Source organism: Equus caballus, chromosome 3, assembly GCF_041296265.1.
Source record: "Equus caballus isolate H_3958 breed thoroughbred chromosome 3, TB-T2T, whole genome shotgun sequence".
Taxonomy (NCBI): domain Eukaryota; kingdom Metazoa; phylum Chordata; class Mammalia; order Perissodactyla; family Equidae; genus Equus; species Equus caballus.
In genome coordinates, this window is record NC_091686.1 from 19,156,906 (window position 1) to 19,181,320 (window position 24,415).

General features: G+C 40.7%; 1 protein-coding gene and 1 pseudogene across 2 annotated transcripts in view; one reads left to right on the plus strand and one right to left on the minus strand.

The window, feature by feature from the left end:
* TANGO6 (transport and golgi organization 6 homolog) overlaps nucleotides 1-24,415 on the plus strand; it is a 192,486-nt gene that overhangs the window by 116,289 nt on the left and 51,782 nt on the right. The gene's annotated exons all lie outside the window — the stretch shown is intronic.
* Nucleotides 7,269-18,558, minus strand: LOC102147424 (probable ATP-dependent RNA helicase DDX28; annotated as a pseudogene).

Here is a 24,415-nt window from a genome sequence, read left to right on the forward strand (position 1 = left end):
GTAGTGGATATAAGTTTTTTGTCAGATATGTGTATTGCAAACATTTCCCCTCAGTCTTCTCTGGTATTTTGAAGAGCAGATATTAATATATTTGGTTAAAATAATATTTATTATAATATTAAGTAAATATACAAAAACATAAAATTAGGTTATGTATTTTAATTCATTTACAGCTTGAAAAACAAACACGTTTAAAATTTTATGTTGGAGAGGATGTAGAGAAAAGGGCACCCTCACACACTGCTAGTGGGAATGCAAACTGGTGCAGCTATTATGGAAAACAGTATGGAGATTTCTCAAAAAATTAAAAATAGAAATACCATACAATCCAGCTATCCCACTACTGGGTATTTATCCAAAGAACTTGAAATCAACAATTCAAAGAGATTTATGTACCCATATGTTCACTGCAGCATTATTCAAATAGTGGGAGCAACCTAAGTGCTTATCAACTGATAAATAGATAAAAGAAGATGTGATGTGTATATATATATATATATACAATGAAATACTACTCAGCCATAAAAAAAAGACAAAATCATCCCATTTGCAACAACATGATGGACCTTGAGGGTGTTATGTTGAGCAAAATAAGCCAGAAAGACAAACACTGCATGATTTCACTCATATGTGGAAGATAAACAAACACCTGGATAAAGAGAAGAGATTAGTGGTTACAAGAGGGAAAGGTTGGGAGGTGGGTTTAAGGAGTAAAGGGGCACATATATACAGTGATGGATAAAAATTAGACTATTGGTGTGAGCATGATGCAGTCTATACAGAAACTGATAAATAATAATGTACACCTGAAATTACACAATGTTATAAACCATTATGACCTCAATAATATAATTTTCAAAAATTAAAAAAAAATAAAATAAATTCAAAGAAAAAATGAAGAAGAACGTGGAATATCAGATTCTGAGAGAAAAGCAGCGTTGTTCTATAAAGTGCTGATTGAAAGATCACATAATATATGGGTAAATAAACTTTTTGAATAAGAAAAGAAACCCTGCAGATTTCCAGACCCCACCCTAAAAACATATTCTGTGGGTGCTGGGGATCTCTAGGTGTCCTAAGAGCCCAGGTGAGTCTGTTTGCGTCATGTTTGGGATTTGCCAACCTATCTGACTCCCCCAGTAACCACAAGTCTGCCTCAGTCACACCAAGTCTCAGAGAGAGATTCTGAGGTTCTAACTTCCAGTGGGCAGTGGGGGTCACTGCAAAGAGGCATTAGCGGACTTTTCTGGGTTAACTGAGACTCACAGAGGGAACTTTCTGGAAACCCCAGGGCCTGTGTCCCTCCTCTAACCCAGGTTAGGGAAACTTCTTAACTTACCAGCACTTTCTCTGGCCTTGAGGGTGTGTGTCGGGGGAAGGAGCCACGGTCTTGCTGCTGTGGCCCTGGGAACAAGCGTGCTGTCCACAGGGTGGGTGACTTCACCTGGGCCTGAGGGCTACCAGCTGCTGACAGTGCCCCCTTCTGTTCTGGGCTGATGAGGCAGATGAGCTTGGGATACAGGCCCAAACACTGTGCTCTTTCCTCTCTGCTGATTTTCTCCCACCCCGACTCCCCAGGAACAACTGTCCCCTTACCTGCTGAGAGAGGCATTCCACTGGGAACAGCCAGCAGCTTATTCCCGTGGCACACAGCACTCAGTGAGCTGTTTAGCATCTACATCAGATCACTTCACTACCCTGTTCAAATCCCTCCCATGACTTCCCGTCACTTTTAAGACAGGATGCTCTCCTCACCATAGCCGACAAGGCCTGCTATGGTCCAGCCCACGCCTACTTCTCCAACCACATCTTTCATCCTTCTCTATCTTTCCTCGCCAGCTCCACTGCTGGTCCTAGAACAGGCCAGCCTCATTCCTACCTCAGTGTCTTTGCACTTGCCATTTCCTCCTCCAGGAATACTCTTCCTCCAGCTCCTCACATGACTCCCTCACTCACATCTCCACTGAAATGTCACCTCCTCAGAGAAGCCTTTCCTGACTACCTTATGTACTACAGCACTCCTTCCTCACTCTATCCTCTTAACCTATTTTACTTTTCTTTCTAGCAATTATAATTACTTGAAATTATATTGTTCACTTGTTTCTTCCTTTAGTTTGTGGGTGCCTTGAGGAGAAGGGCTTTGATCATCTCATTCACTGAAATATCCCAAGACACCAGCACAGTGGCTGTTAGGTAACAGCTGCTCAATAAATATTTGTCAAATAAATGGATGGATGGATGGGTGGATTGGTAGATGTAACAGCATCTTCTCAGTCCTGCCTCTCTTCTCCTTTCAAACACACACACACACACACACACACTTGCACATACAGAGGGAAGTACTCATCAGGAAGTACTCATCTGCATTTCTTAAAGAACCTTCCTGAGCCCTGCTCCAATTTACATAGCCACATAGTGAGCAGCCACACCCAAGGGCCCTTTTTGGAGGCAGAAGGTCTTAGAAGACCAGGTACCACATGTGGGAATGTACTTGAAGGGAACAGGAGGTTTGGGGCCTGGCCTTGGACAAGTTGGATTTCAAGTCAGACACTGTTACAGAAAATCATTTTATTGAACAGAAAGGGCTGGGAATAAAGGAGCATGTGAGCCTCAGGGGGGATGCTGCTTGCCTCTTCATCCTGTTCCTGCTCCAGGGAGCGGGTCTTCCTGGGTCTCTTTATTCTGCCTCCTGAGACCCCAGGCAGGAGGCTCCCTGGGTAGCCACAGATTGCTTCTTTCAGATTCAAAAAGCCCAGCTCCTTCTGGTTTGTGCTGGTAGCTGCTGGCAACGACTCAAGCAGGAGCCCATCTGGTAGACGGGGCCCCTGATAAAGCCGCCCTACACCATCTCTCTGCTCCTGCATCCTCCTCAGCTGGCAGAGTGCAGACTTTTCTTTCTTTTGCCCAAGAAGGGACTCTAGAGGATTGAGCAGAGAAACAGCAGGTTTTCTTCCAGGCCAGCTTCGGTCCTGGGATGCTCAGAGCAGCCTCTCATTTCAAACCTCAGTTGCTGAGGCTCCTTGCCTATGGCCAGTTAGTATGGAAGGAGGCTCCTGGCGGAGAAAGGCTCAGACAGAATGGCTCAGGTTCTAACCTCCGATGGTGGGTGGTGGGGTTCACTGCAGGAAGAAGCATTAGATCTCTCTGGAAGTTAAATGTTTGCCCTCTCTACAGAATGGCTCAGCCAGCGAGCTTCCACAGGGTCTGCCTCCTGCCACCGTGCTGCAATCGCCGAATTTTGGTTTTGGGGCAGCCTAGGTCTTCGTCTGGCTCTGCCACAGCTCGAGGTCTCTTGAGCCCCCGCCTGGGAACTGGCTTCTCTGCTTCCACCTTTGCTGGGGTGGCCACAGGAGCATCCCCATAGGCCCGGCAGCCACCAACCAGGCAATATGTCTCTCCATGCCAGCCCATCTGGGTTTCTGCACACCCTCGGTAGAGGACATGGTATAGACAAGGTGTAGGAGGAGTAGTGGGAGCCACTGCTGTTGGACAGAAAATCACAACTGATCAGTCACTTCTGGACACAGTGTCCTGCCAGGACCTCCCCTCTCTCACGTCTCTCTCAGCTTCTGGTTGAAGCCCTTTCAAGTGCTTGGCATCCAAAACTCAGCCTTGGCCCATCACCTCTGAGTCCCCTAGAGAAGGGACGTTGGCGGCAAAAGCAATTCCCTGGAGCCTATGGCAGCAGCAGGAGACCAGGAAATCTCTTCCCCATTCCCAGAGAAAACTTAGAACCCGAAAATAATTGCAATCAGGATCCCCTCCATCTCTCCCTTCCACAAGATAGAAAACATTTCTTAAGCTCTGTCACTTCTGAGGCTTTAATGGAATTGCCTTTCAAGTTTTGGAGAAAATAATCTAATCTAAATTGGTTAAGAACCCCTTTCACCTTGGCAACTCCTCTTCGGCCTCGTTCATTCCACCTGTTTCAACCACAAAACTCTAGCCCTCTGATACTTTTATCTAGGTTAGAAAAGGGCCAACTACTGAGACAAGAGTGACCAGGAGGATCAAAACCAGAATCTGGGAACCAAGTCTAAGCTGATATCAACCTAACCTCTTGGGACACCATTTCCTCAGCCCTCCAGGCTCAGAATCACTTCATCACTCCCCTTGCCTCTTCTGTTCTTCCCATTGAAATGACACCACTGTTTCCCCCAGTACTCAGCAGCTCGGTCTGGGATGTATCTGAGGGGACTAACGTGGATGTCTACATCACAGCACAGTGAAGGTTCTTGGGCTGGAAGGGAGGTTCAGGGTGAAAGTCAAGAGTGGCCTTCCACAGCTCTTCTTCAAACTGCTCCATTTATCACTTTCTAACAAAAATGCACTTTTGCCAAGAGGCCAATCAGGAAAGGGTCTGAATGGAAGCATCTTATAGCCCAAAGGGAAAGGCTACCTTTGTAAACCTTTCTGAACACTTGCCCAAGGGTGACGTTTCACTGGTCCTCAGCAGTGAGCAGGAACACTGTGGGTCCCTGAGGGGGCCCTGGGCCACTGTACTACTTACAGCTGGGGATGTTCTAAGGTGTGGTGGGCAAGCCCAAAAGGAACATGTGGCAGCCAGGTGAGGTTGTGTGTATACCAATGCCTCTTACACAGATGCCCGCACTAGGCCTACCTGCTCCGTTGCCCTCCCAGGGGACAGAAGACAAGTTCGAGTTAATATAGAAGATCCGGTCAGACATTCTCTCTCAGGCAACCTAACAGATCGGTATCTGGTAGAGAACTAGTCGAGAAGTTTCCCCAAGAGCACCACGTTTGCGTGGTTATCCTGCCATGGAAACTGTGAGGTTTGTGAGGTCATCACTACCCAGTGAGGTCACATAAGGAATCTGTGACTTGAGGGGCAGGCTTCAGGTTCCTGGGGTTTTGTGGAGGAGAGTGAGGTGGAGGCAGAGAGGCATCCTGCCTGGACCCTCACACCTGGCCCTCCCCACTCATGACCTTGTCCTGCCTCAAATGTAAATTCATAGAGCCCTCACATTTTCACAACTGAGGACTCCAAAATCCGAGAGGCTAAGGGGTCTACCCAAGGCTACACAGGTAGTGGAGAGGTGTTCTGCTCAATGATAGGGCTCCATGTTGGGACTCTGGATTTGTAGCTAATAGGAACATGAGGGCAAGCTCATCACATTCCAGGGACACTAGGAGAGATGTTAAAGGTGCTCCAAGGCAAAATGAGGGTCCTGAATGACACCGCAAAGTGGGAAGGATGGGCCCATTTAAATATGAAATTCAAAACAAATTCATGACAAAATGACATCATACAGAATGACAACCTAATTATTACACTCCTCTCTCCCCCAAAAGGGCAAACAACGATAATCCCATCACCATGCAAGAAAGAGGTGTGGGCTCAGCAGCAGCCTAGGTGAAAAACCTGGTCAACGCCGTCAAAAGGTGTTACTAAGAGATAAATTGGTCCTACTCGGAGGAGGAGAGACAACTCTGCTCTTAGCCTGATCAGGCCCATGGGAAGGAACTATATTTCAGGCAGCCTTTGATACAGTGTGGCCAAGAACTTCCTAGTAATGAGAGAGAACCTTCCTTAGGAGGGGGCTCCCTATGGCTGACCTTGAATAAGCAAAGATGGGACATTTGTTGACTGGGGCTGTTGCAGAGGAGATGTGCCCAGAAGGTAGAGACTGCCCGGGCTACTATTTCAGAGGTTGGCCAACCCCAGTTGAGAAGCAGCTTCTCTCTACTTCTAAGTTGCCTGATCAGTGTGGTACAGGATAGGACAGATAAAGTCAGGCCTGATTAGAGCAGACTGCTTTTGAGGAGGGCTCTGGAGGAGGTTCATCCTGGCAGGTGGGCCAGCATGAGACCCCTCAGATTCTCCAAGGCTCCAGAGAGATTACTTGTCCAGGAGCACCCCTTTGCTCTGGTTGGGGTACTGAAACCTTATCCGCACCTGGCTGGGTCTCTGGGGAAGGTGGAACAGCATACACAAAAGGTTTCTCAACTTAACAGGGTTTGATATTCACCTGAGGAGTACACAAAACAACTTAAAATTACTTGTACATGGATGCTTGGGCCAACCCTCAGAAAACTTGTCCAGATCTGGAGTGGGGCTTAGACATCTGCTGGTGCCAGCCCCGTGGCATAGTGGTTAAGCTCGCATGTTCTGCTTTGGTGGCCCAAGGTTCACAGGTTTGGATCCCAGGCATGCACCTCCATACCACTCATCAAGCCGTGCTGTGGCAGCATCCCATATACAAAATAGAGGAAGATTAGCACAGATATTAGCTCAGCGACCATCTTCCTCTTAAAAAAAAAAAAAGACCTGCACTTTTAACAAGCTTCCTGGGCAGTTCCACAAAGAGTGGTCCAGGGATAGAGTGACCAAATTATTGCCTAAACTGGGTCACTTTTGAGAGTCAAAGTGGGGAGTATTAAAAACTGAGCCAGGCATAGATGTAAACAAGGAATATTCAAGGAAAACAGAAATGTAAAGTAGTTCTGTGCATGTATCACATTTGAAAAAAGCTAGCATGGTGGTTAAGAATACAAACTTTGGTGCAAACAAGACCAGATTCTGTCCAACATACTTGTGTGATTATGAGCAAGTTCTTTTATCCCTCTGAGCTTCAGTTTCTTCATATGGAAAAGAGAGCTATGATTGTACATTTAGTACAATATTCTCTTTTGGCAAAGGCTGCCCTGGGCCCAGTTCATTTCTCTGAAACCTTATCATTTTCTGTGTGTAAGTATTTTTAAGTTGTTTTGTGGAGTATCATATTTTGACTCTGGCTTGTTCATTACTTTAGGCAAAACTTATATCATGCAGCAGAGACTGGAACCTATAAGTCAGAGGATGCTATATGCTTATTTTGCCAGTTTTGTAAAACAGTTTAATCCTCTCTCCTCTTCCTCTGCCACCAAGGGACAGAAGAGAAGGCAGAGCCTGGAAATGCACAGCCAGCCACACTTCTGCGTCAGTCTGCCTTGTATTCTTCTGCCAGTACTTCTCAGAGATTTCACCAAGAGTGCCCAAACCTGCCATGGGCACTGCTGGTGAAGAAAATTTCTCCCTACTGCTAGTTACTTCACCTTTCCCTTTTCCTGGGAACTTAATGGGTGTTTTAGAGGCAGGAAATAAAACCTAAATGTTTACAAACTAAACCATCAGTTGAAAGACCCTTTGTCCTAGGTGTGATAGTTTGGAGTGTGAATCTTCTCAGAATCCAATGAATTCTGCTCCAATGGTAACTATCATTAGGGGAGATCCATAAAAACATCATTTATTGTTAGAAATCATGATATAAGGCAAAGCCAAAATCTACTTTATTTTTCATGAGTCATGTGAAAGACTACAGAGAGCCATGCTCAGAAGTTCACCCTCCCGTGCTGGCCAGCAGCTTACCAGGCCTTCGGGGAGGTGACTGGGCAGCCTAGCACATCCTAATGACAAGTGTGCTCACCCACCCAGGGCACAGGGAAAGATCTCTGTTATGGCATCATATTTAAGCCAGCTGCAATCAGGTTTGCTGGGGCAAAGGCTCTCTCACCGAGGACCCTAGTCCTGGAAGGCTTCTCCTCCGGCGAGCTGCCAGCTCAATCTTCTGAACCAGGCTCACATCCCAGGGATGGGTCACAAAGCTAATGACTGTTCCTGGCACGTCGCTTCCCACTCGGCCCACCCTCCCCGCTCTGTGGTTACAGTCTTGCAGGGTGAGAGGGAAATCGTAATTGGTACCCAGCTCCACATGGGTGCTGTCCAAGCCCCGAGAAGCTATGTCTGTGCAGAGAAGTATGTCTCGGGAGCCCTTTTGGAAGTGCTGGAAGATACCTGCCCTCAGTGAGGCTGGCATTTGTCCCTGCAGCCTGAGGTGTTGGATTTTGTGGTCATCTAGAATATAGCCTAGCCAGTTCACAGTGCTGGAGCTATTACAGAACACCAGAACGCTTCCTGAGGGGCCCGTCCTATATGCTCTGTCATGCTGCTTGAGGATCTGTACCAACTCAGTCACCTTCTCTGCTCCCTTCAGCCTCATAAATGTCTGTCTGACATGGGATGTGACACAGTGGAGCTTGGAGCTGGTGATAGTGGTTAGAGAGTCTGGGCTGGCAACTTGACTCAGCAGCTGGCTTACACCTTCGGGAAATGTGGCCCCCACCAGCACTAACTGAGCTTTGGGATTGAAGGGGTCTTTTAAGTCAGCTGGGCCTTCTGCTATATGGCTCTTCTCCAAGATGTAGTCCACTAGTTCCAGGAAGCTTTCATCCAGCAGTGTGTCTGCCTCATTCAACACTAAGAGGGAGAGCTGCTCCAGGCTGATCAGTTGTCTTTTCAGGGCCTTCCACAGAGCTCCCGGAGTGACCACTAGTACATCTGCTGGAGGTTGTTTGGACAGTGGCAGCTTGATCCTACTCCTGCCATGGCCTCTCCCTAGCTCCCACACCTGGAGGCCCAGGGAGCTGCCCAAGGGCTGGGCCACGACCCGGACCTGTTTGGCTAATTCTTGCAAAGGCACAAGGACCAGGCATCAAGGAGCAGGGATACGCTGGGAGGCCAGGTGTGGCTGACCCAAGAGCAGTTGAAGCAGAAGTAGTAGCTGAGGGTCTCACCCCTGCCAGTCTGCAGCGCAAAGGATGTGGTGACCATGATGTATTGAGGGGATGGTGCTCGACTACACGGCTGTAGGCCGACCGACTTCTGGAGCAGCCCCCTGTAGCACGTGCAGCTCGTGGGACTGCAGACTAGAGCAGTGAAGCCAATCAGTTGCATTTCTATACACTAACAACGAGCTAGCAGAAGGAGAACTCAAGAATACAATCCCAGCAGCTGGCCCTGTGGCCGAGTGGTTAAGTTCGTACGCTCTGCTTCGGTGACCCAGGGTTTTGCCAGTTCAGTTCCTGGGCACGGACATGGCACCACCCATCAAGCCATGATCAGGTGGCATCCCACGTGCCACAACTGGAAGGACCCACAACTGAAAATACACAACTATATACCAGGGGCTTTGGGATAAAAAAAAAAAAAAGAATATAATCCCATTTACAATCACTACAAAAAAGAATTAAATATCTAGGAATAAATTTAACCAAGGAGACAAAAGACCTATAATTGAAAGTATAGTGAAAGACTATGACTGAAAACTGTAAGACATTATTGAAAGAAATGGAAGATGACTCATGGATGGGAAGAATAAATGTAGTTAAAATGTCCAAGTTACCCAAAGCAATCTACAGATTCAATGCAATCACAATCAGAATCCCAATGACATTCTTCACGGAAATAGAACAAAGAATCTACATCGCACATGGAACAACAAAAGAGCCTGAATAGCTAAAGCAATCCTGAGAAAAAAGAACAAAGCTGGAGGCATCACAATCCCTGACTTCAAAATATACTACAAAGCTATAGTAGTCAAAATAGCATGGTTCTGGTACAAAAACAGACAGACAAATGAATGGAACAGAACTGAAAGATCAGAAATAAAACTACACATCTACAGACCACTAATCTTCAACAGTGGAGCTAAGAATATACAATGTAGAAAGGAAAGTCTCTGTAATAAATGGTTTGGGAAAACTGGACAGTCACATGCAAAACAATGAAAGTAGACCATTATCTCACACCATACACAAAAATTAATTCAAAATGGATTAAAGACTTGAATGTAAGACCTGAAACCATAAAACTCCTAGAAGAAAATATACACAGTACACTCTTTGACATTGGTCTTAAAAGGATCTTTTCAAATACCATGTCTACTCAGACAAGGGAAACAAAAGAAAAAATAAACAGTGGGACTTCATCAGACTAAAGAGCTTCTGCAAGGCAAAGGAAACCAGGATCAAAACGAAAAAACAACCCACCCATTGGGAGAAAATATTTGCAAATTATATATCCAACAATGAGTTAATCTCCATAATATATAAAGAATTCACACAAATGAAGTACAAAAAAACAAACAACCTGACCAAAAAGTGAGCAGAGGATATGAACATTTTTCCAAAGAAGATATACAGATGGCCAATAGGCACATGAAAAGATGTTCACTGTCACTAATCATTAGGGAAATGCAAATCAAAACTACACTTAGGTATCACTCCTAAGTGATATGTCTTATCACTTAAGCCATATTATTTATGCCCTGTTAGAATGGCTATAATCACCAAGACAAAAAATAGCAAATGTTGGATAGGTTGTGGAGAAAAGGAAACCCTCATACACTGCTGGTGGGAATGCAAACTGGTACAGCCATTACAGAAAACAGTATGGAGATTTCTTTAAAAATTAAAAATAGAGGGAATCTCGTCAAGATGGCAGCTTAGGCAGACTCTGAACTCACCTCTTCCCACAAACACAACCAGGTTACAACTATTCTTGGAAAAATTACCCTGGAGAGAAAACTGAAAACTCGATAAAAAGAACCCCCACAACAACGGACAGTCCTGACTTAGGCGGAAGAGGCAGAAATTCCTTCTACAAGAGACAGCATCCATTTATGATAAAAACTCTAAATAAAGTGGGTATAGAAGGAAAATAGGTCAACATAATAAAGGCCATATATGACAAACCCAGAGCTAATATCATTCTTAATGGAGAAAAACTGAAAGCTATCCCTCTAAGATGAGGAATCAGACAAGGATGCCCACTTTCACCCCTCTTATTTAACATAGCATTGGAAGTCCTAGCCAGAGCAGTCAGGCAAGAAAAAGAAATAAAAGAGATCCAAATTGGAAAAAGAAGAAGTGAAACTGTCACATTTGCGGATGACATGATATTATATACAGAAAACCCTAAAGAATCCACTAAAAAGCTTTTAGAAATAATAAATGAATACAGTCAAGTTGCAGGATAAAAAATCAACGTACAAAATTCAGTTGCCATCTATACACTAACAACAAAGTTGCAGAAAGAGAAATTAAGAATGTAATCCCATTTACAATTGCAACAAGAATGAAATACTAGGATAAACTTAACGAGAGAGGTGAAAGATCTGTACACCGAAAACTATGAAACATTGTTGGAAGAAACTAAAGAAGACACAAAGAAATGGAAAGATATTCCATGCTCTTGGATTGGAAAAATTAACATAGTTAAAATGTCCACACTTCCTAAAGCAATCTATAGATTCAATGCAATCCCTATCAAAGTTCCAACAACGTTTTTCAGAGAAATAGAACAAAGAATCCTAAAATTTATATGGAACAACAAAAGATCCCAAATAGCCAAAGGAATCCTGAGGAAAAAGAACAAAGCTGGAGGTATCACACTCCCTGATTTCAAAATATACTACAAAGCTATAGTAACCAAAACAGCATGGTACTGGCACAAAAATAGACACATAGATCAATGGAACAGAATCGAGAGCCCAGAAATAAACCCACACATCTATGGACAGCTAATTTTCGACAAGGGAGTCAAGAGCATACAATGGAGAAAGGAGAGTCTCTTAAATAAATGGTGTTGGGAAAACTGGACAGCCACATGCAAAAGAATGAATGTAGACCATCATCTTATACTGTGCACAAAAATCAACTCAAAATGGATTAAAGACTTGAATGTAGACCTGAAACCATGAAACTTCTAGAAGGAAACATAGGCAGCACACTCTTTGACATCAGTCTTAGCAGCATATTTTCAAGTACCATGTCTGACCGGGCAAGGGAAACAAAAGAAAAAATAAACAAATGGGACTACATCAAACTAAAAAGCTTCTGCACAGTAAAGGAAACCATCAACAAGACAAAAAGACAACCTAGCAATTGGGAGAAGATACTTGCAAACCATATATCGGGTAAGGGGTTAATATCCAAAATATACAAAGAACTCATATGTCTCAACAACCCAATTAAAAATTGGGCAAAAGATCTGGACAGAGATTTCTCCAAAGAAGATATACGGATGGCCAACAGGTACATGAAAACACGTTCAACATCATTAACTATCAGGGAAATGCAAATCAAAACTATGAGATATCACCTCACTCCAGTCAGAATGGCTATAATTAACAAGATAGGAAACAACAGGTGTTGGAGAGGATGTGGGGAGAAGGGAACCCTAGTTCACTGCTGGTGGGAGTGTAAACTAGTGCAGCCACTATGGAAAACAGCATGGAGTTTCCTCAGAAAATTAAGAATAGATCTACCATATGACCCAGCCACTCCACTGCTGAGTATTTATCCAAAGAACTTGAAAACACAAATACATAAAGATACATATACCCCTATGTTCATCGCAGCATTATTCACAATAGCCAAGACTTGGAAGCAACCTAGGTGCCCATCAAGGGACGAATAGATAAAGATGTGGTATATATACACAATGGAATACTACTCAGTCAGCCATAAGAAAGGATAGAATCCAGCCATTGTGACAACATGGATAGACCTTGAGGGAATTATGCTAAGTGAAATAAGTCAGAGGGAGAAAGTCAAATGCCATATGATCGCACTCATAAGTAGAAGATAAAAACAATGACAAACACATAGCAACAGAGATTGGATTGATGGTTACCCGAGGGGAAAGAGGGAGGGAGGAGGGGGAAAGGGGTAGTTAGGGACATGTGTGTGGTGATGGATTATAATCACTCTTTGGTTAGTGAATGTGATGTAATCTACACAGAATTCGAAATATATTATGATATACATCTGCAAGTTATATAATGTTATAATCCAATGTTACTGCTATAAAAACAAAAATAAAAATAAATAAAAATAAAAATAGAAATACTATACAGCCCTGCTATCCCACTACTGGGTATTTATCCAAAGAAATTGAAATCAACAATACAAAGAGATTTATGCACCCCTATGTTCATTACAGCATTATTCACAATAGCTGAGACATGGAAGCAGCCCAAGTGCCCATTGACTGATGATTGGATAAAGATTATGTGGTATATATACCATGGAATACTACTCAGGCATAAAAAAAGAGAAAATCGTCCCGTTCACAACAACATGGATGGACCTTGAGGGTGTTAGGTTAAGTGAAATAAGCCAGACAGAGAAAGACAAACACCGTATGATTTCACTCATGTGGAAGATAAACTAACACATGGACAAAGAGAACAGTTTAGTGGTTGCCAGGGGGAAGAGGGATGGGGACAAGGGGTGAAGGGCACATTTGTATGGTGACTGACAAATAAATAACATATAGCTGCCATATCACAGTGTTATAAACTATTATGACCTCAATAAAAAAAATCTGTGCTTTTTAGGGGCCGGCCCCATGGCCAAGTGGTTAAGTTCGCACACTCTGCTTCAGTGGCCCAGGGTTTCACTGGTTCGAATCCTGGGCATGGACATGGTACCGTGCAAGCCATTCTGAGGCAGCATCCCACATGCCACAACTAGAAGGACCCACAACTAAAAAATACACAACTATGTACCAGGGGGCTTTGGGAGAAAAAGGAAAAATAAAATCTTAAAAAAAAAAAAAAAAAATCTGTGCTTTTTGAAATGGCACAAAAAAATGCATTTCATTATTCTTTTAATCTACATTTCTTTGCTTATTAGAAAAGTCAAATATTTTTCTCAAAATTTTACTACTTGTATCCCTCTACCATGAATTGCCTATTTATGTTTTTTATCCATTTACCTACTGGGTATTTTTCTTATTAATCTCTATGAGCTCTTTATGTAGTAAAGGCATTAACTGCTTGTCCTTTTTTTAAAAAACGAGTTTACTGAGGTATAATTCACATACCCCAAATTCACCTTTTTGATGTGTTATACACACTAGTTTTTAGTATTTTCATGTAGTTGTGCAACCAACATCACTATCCCATTCCAGAACATTTTCATCACTTCAAAAAGAAGCCTCCTACTCATTAGCAGTCACTTTCTTTTTTTGCCCCGACTCCCCAGCTCTAGGCAACCAAACATCTGCTTTCTGTCTGTAGATTTATGCTTGTCCTTTTAGTTGCAAATCTTTTCTCTTTAATTATACTTTGCATTTTAATTAGGGTCTTTTTGACAAAAATTAGTTTTACACTTTTAAGACATCAAATCTGTTCATCTTTCCTTTTTGACTTCTCCAACCAGAGACTAAATATTATCTCTCTGTACTGCATTCTGCATAATTTCTTCCTTTCTACTTACCAGTTCACTAATTTTCTCATCAGCTGTGTCTGATGCAAAACCTATCCATGAGTTTTTAATTTTAGTTATTATACTTTTTATTTTTAGACATTCTGTTTTTTCCCCCAAATCTGCTAGATTAGTTTTGGCTGTTTCCTATCCCTGAAGATATTTTCAAGCTTGTCTTATATTTCTTTGAATATAGTAAGCCTAGCTACTTCTTAATTTGTGTTTGACAATTCCAACATCCAGAGTCTTCTGGGGGGCCAGCCCAATGGCACAACAGTTAAGTTCACATGCTCTGCTTTGGCAGCCCAAGGTTTGCCACTTCGTATCCTGGGCACGGACCTGTGCACTGCTAATCAAGCTATGCTGTGGCAGGCATCCCACATCTAAAATAGAGGAAGATGGGCACAGATGTTAGCTCAGGGCCAATCTTCCTCAGCAAAAAGAGGAGGATTAGCAGCGGATGTTAGCTCAGGGATAATCTTCCTCAAAAAATATATAAATAAATAAATAATGTTTTTTAAAAAGTCTTCTGGGACTTTGTTTCCTCATGCTTGATTATTTTGTGACCATGTACTAGTTGTACATAATTAAACATACAATAATTATTAATTAAATAATTATTATGGAAGGGGATGGAGAGTTATTGCTTAATGGTTATTGAGTTTCTGTTTAGGGTGAGGAAAAAGTTTGGGGAATAGATAGCAGTGACACAGCATTGTGAATATTTAATGCCACTGGATTGTACTTTTAAAAATGGTTAAAATGGCAAATTTTATCTTATATATATAAACTTCAAATATTTGTGGATTTTCGAGGCAACTTTCCATTATTGCTTTCTAATTTCTTTGTGGTCAAAGAACATACTATATTGAGACTTTTAATTTTAATTTAAATGCATTGAGACTTGTTTTATGGCCCCAGATATGGTCTCTCTGGGTGAATGTTCTTTCTGCACCTGGAGGTGTGTTCTATAAATATCAATTAGATAAAGTTGGCTGATATTTTATTAAAATCTTTAGTATCTTTACTGATTTCCTATGTACTTGTCCTTTCAGTTACTGGAAGAGGAGGGTTGAAATCTCCAACTATAATTGTAAATATGTCTTATTTCTCCTCAATTCTGTCGGGTTTTGCTTCATGTATTTTGAACCTCTGTTACTGTGTGCATACATGGTAATTGTTATGTCTGCTTGATGAATTGACCACTCTGTCCTTGTTTTTTATTCCTTATTTCAAAGTCTACTTTTGGGGATGTTAATATAGCCATTCCAGCTTTTTAAAATTAGTGTTTGCATGGTATATTTTTTTCTATCCTTTATCTCTTAATCTGTCTATGGCTTTATGTTTGAAGTGGGTTTTTGTAGACACCATATTGTTGAGTCTTGCTTTTTTAAATCCAGTCTGACATTCTCTGTCTTTTAATCTTAGCTTTTAAATAGTTTAGATTGTTTATATTTAATGTAATTTTTATATGATTGAGTTTAAATTTACCATCTTGGCCAACCACTATGTGGGACTCTGAAAGAGATAAAATGATTAATAAGACACATTCTCTTCATTAAGGAATCACAGTCTAATGAAGAGGCAGATGCATTCATATCTAACACAAGGCAGAATGCTAAGTGTTGTAATAGACATAGGATGTGCTAAAGGAGCATATTGGGAAAGATAAATTTTAACTAAGGTATTGAGGAGGGTTTCATAGAGAAGGTGGCATTTGAGAGGGATATTGGAGAAAAGCTGAGATTTCAACAGATGGTGATGATGGATCCTGTAAGAGTGACTTAATCTGCCCCATACCTCCCAGCTCACCCCCCTTTTACCTGTTCTACTTTTTCTTTTTTTCATAGTACTCATCTTCTATAATCTATTTATTATATTTATTGTTTATTTACCTCCACTAGAATGTACATTTAGACAGGGATCTTTGTTTTGTTCACTGATGTACTTTGGTGCCTTAAATTTCCTGGCTCATTGTAGGCACTTGATAAATATATGTGGGATGAATTAATGAGGGAAAAACATAAGTTAACCCTGGAGGCAGAAAGTACAAGGTATTTTTTTCAAATAATAAGGGGTACAATGTGGTTGGTATGACCATGAAAGACATTTGATGGTCATATGTATACATAGGAAGGGAACTAGATGTAGGATAAAATGGCCTAAGTTTTTTCCTTAATTTTTCATTAAATAGTGAAGCCAATTATTCAAAGCTCAATTTCTCGTCTGAGAAATTCATGGTTGAACTGTAATAACATGTATATAAATATTTATAAACTTTATAAATAGTTGAATAAATTAAATAACAAGAAAAAATACACTATCTTGCTATTTGTGTCATCTGTTATTTGTTCCCTTTTCCCTCTTTTCCTCTTTCCTTTGGGTTGATCAAGTATATTTTGTGATTCTTAATCTCCACTCTTGGCTTATTAGCTCTACTTCTTTGTTTAATTTTCCAGTCCTCATTCTAGGACTCCAGTTACCTGTATGTTTGAATTTTTTGTTATTGTCCTCAGGCTCTGTTCTTTTTCTTCTTCTTTTTTCAATCTTTTTTCTCTCTTCTTCAGATTGGACAATTTCAATTGATCAATCTTCAGGTCTCTGGCATCCTCATTCTGCTATTTAGCCCATCCAGTGCATTTATTATTTTAGATATTGTATTTTTCTCTAGAATTTAAAATTTGGTTCTTTTTTCCCCATTTGGCTCTTTTTATATTTTCTCTTTCTCTGTTGAGATTTCTTATCTTTTCATTCATTACAAGTATATTTTGTGTGTGCGTGTGTGAGCAAGATTCACCCTGAGCTGACATCCGCTGCCAATCCTCCTCTTTCTTTTTGCTTGAGGAAAGTTAGCCCTGAGCTAACATCTGTGCCAGTCTTCCTCTACTTTGTATGTGGGATGCCTCCACAGCATGGCTGATGAGTGGAGTAGGTCTGCACCTGGGTTCTGAACCTGTGAACCTGGGCCACCAAAGCAGAATGCATGGAACTTTAACCACTCAGCCCCAGGGCTGGCCCCCAAGCATATTTTCTTTTACTTTAGTGAGCATAGTTATAGTAGCTGCTTTAAAATCCATGTCAGATAATCAAAGTGTCTGTGTCATTTTAGTCTTGGCCTCTGTTGATTATCTTTCTTCTTGAGAATGGGTCATACTTTTGTATAACAAGTAATTTGAGGTTATCTCCAGGACATTGTGAGTATTACTTGGTGAGACTGTGTTCTATTATAGTCCTCTAAACACTGTTAAATTTTTGTTTTAGTAGGCATTTAATTTAGACACAAATTGCAAAATTTGTCTTGCCTGTGGTGGGCAGGAATTCAAATCTCAATTCAGTTCTTTTAGCCTTGGCTGTAAGCTGCTTTAAGTCTGGTCTATACCTGCTGAATTTCAGCACATTTCCCTGAGATCCGAGAGAGGCAGTAGGTGACTATATTCACTCACCTAAATCCTTATCTTATTGATAATCTTTGTCCTGCTTCTTTGCTGCTTTGGGAGTAAACAAAATTAAGAGAGAAGAAATCATTCGTATCTGTCTTCAGACTCAGAACAGGTTTCATGACCTGGCTGAGCTCAAGAAGCCAAGATCATAAAGAGCCACATGTACCGTATTAAAGAATTGGGATTTTATGTTGACTTTAACAGGAAGCCATTGAAAGATTTTAAGGAGGGAAGAATTAACCATAATTACATTTGAGGAAAATCACTTTGGCGCTTCTATGAAGGATGAGAGTGGACAAGACAAGAAGCAGGGAGACCTGTTAGGATGTTGTTGGGGCAATCTGGGTAAGAGATGATGGTGGGTATCAAGTGAGGGTTTACATGTGAGAAAAAAAGGAAAAAAGATATCCTCAGGTAGGAAAGAAAGCCTGAGAACAGAACAAAAGTGGGATGCATGTGGTGTGAATGGAGAATTGAGACTTGACCTGTCTGCTGTACCAAGTTATGTTGGGTGGCTTGGAGGCAGTAAGGCTAGATAGAGAGGGTGGGGCAGACCACAGAGAGCCTTGAAGACTGGGCAGAGGAGTTTGGACTTGATGTGATGGGCATTTGGGTATCACTATAGATTCTTAAGAAAGGAAGCAACATGATGAGATGTGTAGGGGTGGTTAGCAGGGGGCATGAAAGATGGATGAAGAAAGGAGAACCTGGAGCCAGAGAGATAACTAGGAGCCTGTTGTGGTATTCCTTGACACAAAGAGATGAGGACTTTGATTAGAGGGATGTCTGTGAGAATGGTGAGGAAGAATAGATGTTATAAGCAGTTCAGAGGAAGAAATGAGAGACTGTCTTTTTTTTTTTTAAACATTAATAGAGGTAGTTATAATTCACCTAGCAACTCTTATTCTCATAGAATTGTTGAGAGGCTCAGTTGAAATAATATATATGAATCACTTACAAATATTTGAGTGTTCTTATAGAGACATACTTACCACTATAATAATTCCTGTCGTGGGGTTGCCAGATACCAAAGTAAAGAGGTGAGATCATCTACAGTGGCAGCCATTGGGCAGATAAATGAGAATTTGATGTATAGACCTAACCTTGGAATACATATTACCTTTCTCTATCAGAGGTACACACTGTGACCCTGGAGTCATAACTTGCTAAGTTTTTATCTTGATTCTAACATTTAATGGCTGTGGACAAGTTACATGACCTCTCTGTTCCTTATCTATAAAATGGGGATAATTTTATAGTGACTACCTGATAGGGTGGTAATGAAATTTAAAAAGATAATATATGTTAAGTGTTCAGAACCAGTGTCCTTCATGGTAAGGGGTGAATAACTATTGGTTGCTATTATTTTCTTGCTATTATTTTTAAGTGAGTACATCATATCCTTCATTCTTCCAAGGTAAAAGCCAACCCTAAGTAAGTAGCCCTTCAGACGAGTAAAATAGGGATGATCATCCTGTCCTAGTCCAGGATACAAATCATAGTTGAGCCTTTTTACATAGCTCGTCTTCTTACATACCAGGCTCTCTGTTAATCCATTTATATGCATGTTCTCACATAATCCTTGAAATGGCCCTGAAAAGTGATTCTTATTATTATTATCCATTTTATAGAAAAAGTAACAGGTCCAGAGAAGTTAATGACTTCCCCAGAGTGACACTGCTAGTTGGTGCTGGATCAGAGACTCAGAGCCAGATCTTTCTGATTGCAAAGATCATACCCTTAGTCACAACTGTAATAAATAAATGGTTGTTTGGTTTAATCAAAATTTTCTTTGTAATTGGAATGGAGACTATAAAAGCCACATTATACTGTGAAATTAGAAAATCTGCTGCTTGATATTGGCATGAACTCTTAGAGGCAGAATGTACTTTGGTGACTGCAGTAGCAATAAAGAATTCATTCCTGTAATTAAAAAATCATGGGGCTTTCGTGTTGGGAAATTGCATGATCGACAAACTACGGCCCTTGGGCCAAATCTGACCTGCCCCCTGTTTTTGTACAGCCTGTGAGCTATGAATGGTTTTCACATTTTTAAATGGTGAGGGGGAAAAAACAAAAGAAGAATAATCTTTTGTGGCATGTGAAAATTATATGGAATGCAATTTAAGTGTGCGTGATTAAAGTTTTACTGAAACAGTCACGCTTATTTGTTTACATATTTTCTATGGCTGCTTTTGCGTTACAGTGGGAAAGTTGAGTAGTTATGACAGAAATGGTATGGCCCTCAAAGCCAGAAATGTTTACTATTTGGCTCTTTACAGAAAGTCTGCTGACCCCTATTCTACGGTAACCATTATCCAAGTACATATATATGTTTCTTTGACAGCCTTTCATTGCTTGCTTTTCAGCAGAGTTTCTTTGGAAGTAACTTGTCTTTCAAATCATTCTTAAGTAATCATCCTTTTCCCCCCAAATCAAGCTTTGTATCCTGCTTTAAACAGCAGAAACTTTACTTTTTATAATTAAATCTCTTTAAATAGATTTGAGTAGATATTGCATTTCCTTTCTGAAAATCACCAGCTGCAAGAGTCATTAGCTCAGGAGGTACAAGATGCCATTGGCAAAGGATCCTTTCTTTAAAGATAACAACATAATTATACTTGAATGTTTCAGTGTTTTATTCTGATGTTATTTTTATTTTCAACGTCTTCATATTTTCATCTTCTCATCTCACTCCCTTGTTCCAATTAGAGTAAATTAAAGCATTAATTTGGATTCTTCATTATATATGTGAAAGGACACAGGACAGAGAAGTACCTGATGTTCTCTTTTCTTTGCAAGTTTTGAAATAGATTCTTGCATTCTTTTTGACTTACGGACTCGCAAGAGAGTAAACCAGCAATTTAATTGAAATGTAATATTCCCTTTAGAAAGAAATTGTAACTTAATTTTCCTTTTGCTGGACCTGACCAATAGTAGAGGTTGATTTCGTAGCACCTGAGGGATGTTCTGTTAATAATTTAAACAGGAAGTTATATTCTCAGACCACAGGCTTCCTAATTTGTGTTTGTCAATACTATAAGGCTAACTGACTCTTGGGCATGCTTTAACGAGTTTGAACATTTATGTAGCAAATTAAATTAATTAAGTCACTGGAATGGTCTTAATACTTTCATCATTACAAAATAGTAAGGAGAGCCTCCTTCATTTAGAATATCTGGGTTTTTTTCTTCTTTCATCTTTTAGAATAACTTGCCATAAACCTGGAACTTTTCCTTCCTCGTGGTCATATTTCTGGGCTTTACTTTGTTAATTCTGCCCTTCAAGAAAGTTCCACCATGTTTCTGAAGTCTGTCACCATCTCAAGCACACCTTTCAGGAGAACTAATCTATTTGTCTTGTCAGTAACACACTGCAGTAGAGTCAGCTATTGCAGAATTTCCTTGTAGGGTGGCTTTGTATAAACTGAAAGTTTGTGCACCAGTTAAACCAATCTTGGAGTTCAGTGAGCTGTTGAGATGGAATGAGTAACCTAGTTAATACATAACTAAGAAAGTCTTGGCATCTCGTTTCAAACTGTCTTTGTTTCTGTGTTACTTTAGTTCATTGAGTTGCCAAAAATCCACTGGTACAAAGCATTTCCTGGGTATTGTTTTCCTTTGTCCAATTGATATTTATCTATGCTTCTTATTTGCACATCACTCTGTTAGTTGAAGCCATGGAAAGAAAACATCCTTTTGCAAGTCTAAGCGTGAAGTAGAGACCTCTCCTTTCAGTGCCCCTCACTTACTGCTTTTTTCCTTCTCCACTCCCATTTAAAACTTCCTTCTACCAGTGCTTAGCCAGGCTTGACCGTCACTGGAAAATAATCAAATTTCAGAAATTCTCTTACCTTCAGCTCTCTCTTGTTCCTTTCCAGCTTGTGAAAAGGTAGTAGCAAGTATATTAACATTTACCAAGGGGTGGATGACAGCCTCCTGGTGTGCTGCCGTTCTTGGAATGATTTTACATTTTTAATAAGGAGGCTGTTTAATCCAGAGAAATGAAGTTCTAATGATTAAATAGACTCTGAGGCAATACAATTTACTAATAGAAGAAATATTTGGAGGCAAGAAGGTCTCTCCGTCTCTTTAAAACATACCTAGTAGGTCACTTGCACCAACAATAGTCCCACTAACAAGTTTGGTTTTGTTTAATAACTTGTCCCATAGGGATCTTCTCGTGGTTACATCTAAGCCTGTTGAAATCTATCTACACACAATTTGCATCTAGATCATCCCTGCTTATGTGGTCTATGTGATGAGGTACAATGAAACTAGAACCAGGAAAGGGAGGGCTAAGAACCCCTGAAATCTTTGCCAACCTGCTCATAACTCAGGGTCACCTCTTGGTTATATTACCTTAAAAAGGATGACAGTATAAATGAAAAACCAAAAGCAGCAGATCAACAATTAGCCTTAGGGAGAAAAGTGAGTCCTGACAAGCAGATACCAGTAGGGGGAAATCTCTCCAGGGACTACCCAGCATTCTTGCCCAGTGAGTACTACAACCTACCTCCCTGGCAAGCCCCATCAAGACCAGAAGATGGCTTTGGCTCCAGCACTCTGCAATGCCCTAATATGTGCATCAAGTATAGGGGTTTAGCAGCTTTCACAAGGCCATTTATCAGTCATCTCCTACTGTTAGGAAATCAGAAGTGTTCAGTTCTTTCCGCTTTTAAAATGGTAAAGAAGAGGGGAATTATTTTGTTCTCTTCTTTAGGCTGGAATTAATAGGATTCTAGCCCTTAAACAAGATGATTAAGTGACCATTCTGGTGTTTGCCCATGGACCGGAAAACTTATTCCCTTTATGCCCTGTTGCTTATGTACTGTTTGAACACATAAATTCCTGGATTCTCTTCCCATGCTTAAACCATGTCTTATAAGGCTAAACAGAGAAAGATAAAAATTACAAGGTATCTGAAATGTCAGAGATGTGGGGGAATCAGTTGGCCACATTTATGTCCTTTGTTTTAGAACAGAAGTTCCTGCTTGTCTTAACAGAGAGCCAAGTAAATGTCCTAATGGTAGTAGAAACAGCCCTCTGCCTGGGAGACAAGAGCCTGTCTGTCTCTCAGTAGCTATGTAACCTGGGATCAGCCTCTTTTAAATTCTTCCTTCTTTGTTTGTAATACAAAGTTAATAATATTTTTTCTACCTACTTCAAATTCTCGTGAGGCTCAAACGAGGTAGTGGGCACACAGTACTTTGCAGATAAAGAGGCTTACAGATGCACACAACATTGTTTTATTCCACAGCATTTTATGTCTGGGGAAATAGTACTATACTGTTTCTGTGTACTGTAGCTGCGAATTTTATCTTAACTAAAATCTCTCTCCTGTTCATAAAGGGCTATGTGGAGAAGGGAAACTGAAATCACAAAAGAGATGATTTCTCCAGAGCTGCAGGGGAAATTCCAGACTGAAAAGTAATTGTTGTTAATAGATCAAAATTTACCTATGAATTTTTTTAATGATGAATTTCATTAAAAATTAATTGCATTTAAATTATTTAATTCTCTAAATGGCTTTTGGAGAAGAAATCCTGCCTGTCAGGATCTGCCATGTCAATCTAATTTCCTTCTGACCTTGACAGAAACTATAATCTCTGTTGAGTCTGGTCCACATGTGGCAGTAAGTTGTATTCATGAAATGTAACAAGAAGCCAGTAATTCTTTCACTGTATTTCTTTCGGGAGTGAAGTAGAGTTCCAGGCCCTGAAATGCAAGAAAAATGAGTAGCTGTTAGTGAGAACGTAAAATAGTACATGAGCAGAGTCAGATTTATATTTTGTCTCCTATTTCCTCATTGACTGGATCAGCAGGACTATTATCTGTGAGGGCACGTGGCTCTCCATGATGCTACCCCTAGTGGTCTATTCACTTTAGTTCCCAAATAAATGGGAATTCAATATGGGAGGAAGGGTACTTCCCCTGGATCCCTTTCTTCAGTAACCGATTTAGTGAAGTCAAATGTGTATGGTAACATTTGACCATTTTACACCTTTACTCTTTTTTCTCCCCAAAATATCTAATATCAAAACTGAAAGTACAAAAACCATCTTGGAGAAAGGAAGAGCATACTTGAACTGTTTAGATTACAGAGGAGATTTAAACACTGTGATTGAGATCTGGGAGCCTGGAAAGATACAACTAAGATTCAAAGATAAGCAGAGCAAGACTCCAGTTCTTCATCTCCACTTGGGTCTGGTGCATAAGAGGAAATGAAGTAAAGAGCAGAAGAGATTTGGATTGGACATAATAAAAAGGCTGGAGCACAAAGGTTTTTAAATATTGGCAGGAAGTCTTTACAATCCCTGGGTTAAAGTTTGTCAGATGTGGTTTGGCTCAGCCATACCTAGAGATGAGATATTGGACCAAATGGCTTTACCTATAGGTAAGGATCTCTGAGTCTAAATCTTCAGTATTTTTCTTGCCTCTTTTAATAGCCTTTTAAATTATACTAATATTAAAAAAAAATTTGAAGCAATGAAAGTTAATTTAGAAGGTTCTTAAAAATGTTACCCATTGAATTGCCAGCTCTGAAGTAGTAAAGACTGAAATTATATTGGCACCATCTTTTACTGACAAGTAAGGAAGCAGAGAGTTGGCAGAAGCAAAGCTATTCTCAAAGCATGGGAAAGCTCTGGGTTCTGCTTGACTGGTGGGCAAGAGCAGGACCCAGTTTCTGTAGTGGGCATATCACCAAAGAATCTGGAGCTCCTGCCTCGTTTTTGAGGGGAGCAGCCATTGTGAATTGTCTGTGAGATTCGCCCCAAGCTTTGGTCTCTAAGCTTTGGAAGGCAGAGGTGTGTTTCATATCAGATTCTGTTTATACACATATACCTTCTCTTCTAGGATGTGAAGATTTTTATGCTATTAATTTTTTTTCCAACTTCATTGTAAATAGATTCTGCAGTTGTC